Source organism: Microtus ochrogaster, chromosome X, assembly GCF_000317375.1.
Source record: "Microtus ochrogaster isolate Prairie Vole_2 chromosome X, MicOch1.0, whole genome shotgun sequence".
Taxonomy (NCBI): domain Eukaryota; kingdom Metazoa; phylum Chordata; class Mammalia; order Rodentia; family Cricetidae; genus Microtus; species Microtus ochrogaster.
Genome location: NC_022026.1, coordinates 26,962,292 through 26,965,978, shown reverse-complemented (window position 1 = coordinate 26,965,978; position 3,687 = coordinate 26,962,292). Strand labels below are relative to the sequence as shown.

General features: G+C 38.2%; 1 pseudogene; it reads right to left on the bottom strand.

Moving 5' to 3' along the window:
• Positions 1–2,762: 2,762 nt before the first annotated feature.
• On the bottom strand, positions 2,763–3,296 carry LOC101980810 (annotated as a pseudogene).
• Between the last annotated feature and the right edge of the window lie 391 nt (positions 3,297–3,687).

Genomic DNA, 3,687 nt, shown 5'->3' with positions numbered 1-3,687 from the left:
ACTATGTGTCAGTGCCTTGCCCCAGGCTGAGCTATGCAGCTGTTGACATGACAATTTAATATTTGTCTTGCATGGTCAGAGATCACTGCAGTTTCTTAGGAAAGTCAGGTCCAGACATAGAAAACCTCTAAAAAGGCACAGTATGAGAAATGAAGATGGGTATAGACAGTAATAGCAAGCAGTAAATAGTTTTAAAATAATAAAATAAAATGTTTTAAAAGAAAGTAAAATAATACTTTAAAAAGTCATGTAAAATTTGAATACATGGGGCATCTGGATCCTGTATGGTGCTCTGTGGACTTGGAATTTTTTGAATGTTAAGGAACTGAGAACAATAGCTGCTGGGGAACATTGGAGTATGGAAGAGACTGTTGAATTAAACCAGCCTGTATACATTGGGGATATCTTGGCTTCAAAACATGTTGCATTGGGGGAGAGTCTATGCTTCTGTTACCACAGGAGTCAGATTTAGGGTTAATGCTGAAGATCAGAGAATCAGAGTGGCCAGCCACTCGAGAGTTCTCTTACCTCTATTAATGCTCAAAAGGAAGGGGCGATCCTGTCCTTAGACTGCATCTCCCAACTACATACATCTATCTCCAACAAGCATCAGTCTGCAACTGTCTACACCAAACCTTAGACTGCAACTGGTTCCATTAAACCTCAGACTGAAACTGTCTCCACAAAAATTCAGACTGCCACAGTCTCTGCCAAACCTTAAACTGCAATGAGATCCTGTCCCCTTCCACCTTGTATTCCCTCTCTGCTCAGCCATATCACTATTGTCTCCACCTTCCTAGTGCTGGGATTAAAGGTGTGTGATCTCAAATGATGGGATCACCTCTGTGTTGTGTAGCCCAGGATGGCCTTTGTTGAGGGAGGTCCTTCTGCTCCTTCAGCCAATAGCCTTCAGCCAATAGCCTTCAGCCAATAGCCACTGAGAGACCACGCCCCAATGGGCTGGTATCTCAGTGGCTATTGGCTGAAGGAGTGGAAGGACCTCCTGCAACAGGCCTTGAACTAACAGAGATCCCTCTACCTCAGTCTCCTAGATTTTGGGATTAAAGGTCTGTGTCTCCACTCCCTGGCCTCTAGTGGTTTAGCTATGTACTCTGATCTTCAGGGAAGCTTTATTTGTTAAAACATAAACAAAATATTACTACACATCACCTTTCCGGTTTTCCAAATGTAAATCTCTCTTCCTTTCCTAATTGTCCTTGAGGCTCTGCCAAACGCACATGACAGAGACTGACTCTTGCTAACGTAAGCCTTGATTGAATATTATTTGCTTAACTAAGTGTGGTAGTGCACATCTATAATTCCATCACACAACAAACTGAGGTAGGAATTGTGAATACAGGGATAACCTGGACCACACTCAAGAGAGCTTAAGGTACAATGTGAGAACCTGTTTCCAAAATGTTATAAAAATTTGTGATTTTAAGAGCCAGAGAATGTGGAGCTTGCTGTGAGATTGTGTCTCCTAGAAATGTCAGAAGCTACACCTGTTAAAGCTTACTAACATGGTTGCCTAAACATGGCCTGAACAAGGACAGCACGAATAGAATGCTAATGAGAGTTCTATGGTAAGCTCAAGAGGTCTCAACCCTAGACAAAGAACTGAAAGAAACTAAGTACCTATAGAAGAAGAAATAGTCTTCCCCAGGGAAGACTACACCAATTGGTTATCTAATACTAAAGAGTTACCATGGAAAACTTATACAAATATCATCATTTAGACTGAGAAGGCTGTATTTAGGAGTATCTAACTCTATATATCTAGGAATATCTGCATCCAGATGGGATAGGTAGGTAGGTAAGTAGATGGATGGATGGATGGATAGATGGATGGATGGATGGATGGATGGATGGATGGATGGACAGATGAAATTTTTAAAAAGAGATCATGAATTTGAAAGAGCAAATTGGGAGCATATGGGAGGTTTGGAGGGAGAAACAGAAAGGGGGTGATGTATTATAATCTCAAAAAGTAAAGAAAACTGTTTTATCTCATGTAGATGATATATCACATTTTCCTTTGTGTCAGGTCACAGATATTTTCATGTTACTAAACTACATGCTTTCAATTTAGCATAGAATACCACAAAATGCTTCAATTTTTTCATAGCCATTGTTCTACTCACCCAACCCCTACTGTGAACTTGTTGTTTTTTAAATCTCATCTGCTTTACCTTTTAAAGTAGAATGTGGTTGGGCATTGCACTTCCATTCACAAGCCTTGTTGTGTTATAAGACTAAGTGAAGCTTAAGGTTTTGTTCTCCATACCTTACTTGAGAAAACAAGCCAAAATGGGGAATTTCTGTCAAGCTGCTTCAGCTTGTGATGTTTTTTTTTTTATTTATAGGACAAGTATATACAGAATTAATTACTGGGAATGAAAAATTTGGAAAGTAGATTCTATAAAGTGACTTTAAAACATCCATTTTTCCTTTTAAACATGAAGATATATACATCAGTGGCAAACAATTAGCACTACTAAGGAATTAAGCTACATAGCTAAACACTTCAGAACACATGATTAACAATAGGTTACATTTTCAACAAACCTTCTACCAGTCTGTAGAAACAAGCATACAGTATCACAGTATCCTAAGTAGAAAAAAAAATTATCTTCCACTTAGTTTTCCTGCCAGGCAGATAACTTTAAATGCCAACAAAAGTAAACAAAAAAAAACCCTGAAAAATATGTTATCAGAAGCAACTAAGGTAAGCGTTAAACATGTGGTTCTTCTAGTGAAGTTTAGTTTACTTCTTCCACATGTGATGTGTCATTTTCTCCTTCCAGGGACATCTTTTCTTCAGCTACAGTGCACTGGCAGCATTTATCTGCAGTAGGCTCATCCTCATCAATACCTAGACAAAACTTGATCAGCCTTTACATCCTATTAGCACGTCTTCCAGACTGAAGCCAGAAGCCAGAAGTGCAGTTTCATACACAGGATAATCAAATCCTTCACAGACTTGTCGTTCTTTGCTTTTTGCCTTGAGGTTTCGATAATTGAGTGGTCAGTGTTTATCTCCAGGTGTTTCTTGGCTGCCATGTAAACAGTCGCTGCGTAGTCTCTGAGGGCTTGAGCTTTGATGATCCTCTCCATGTTTGCTGTGGATGCATGTGCTCTAGTGAAAAGGCAGTATGGGGTTGCCACCAACTGGTTTGAGACAACCTCCTTTTCAAACTTTTTCTCACAGATAACTTTCATCACACTGCAGAGCTTTTCAAACCTTGCTTTTCTCAATGTTTCTTTTTCTCCTCTTCATCTTCTAGAAGTTCCAGTTATCATTTTACTGTCTTACCCAGAATATTACTATAGCTTCCTATCCCAAATAGGATAAAATATGAACACCAAGTTGTTACATGTTAAATATTTAGTTAGCCATCACTTTCTAATTTTTCAATTTTATCTCTAATCTCTTGTTTTAGCAAAACTTGATTTCTAAGATAAACTAAGCTTTTGCATAATTATAATCTCAGGATAGCCATTTTTTTTTAACCTAGGAAGACTGTCTGGGGAAAATAAATAAATAGATATTGTAATTTCTCCAAGGTAATACATGCTTCTACCTCAAAATGAATGAATAAACCAAGAAATAAAGCCAAAAAAGCCACTGTATTATATTCATTCATTTTTTTCATGTAATTAACTTCTTTTTTGTTGCTGTTTTGG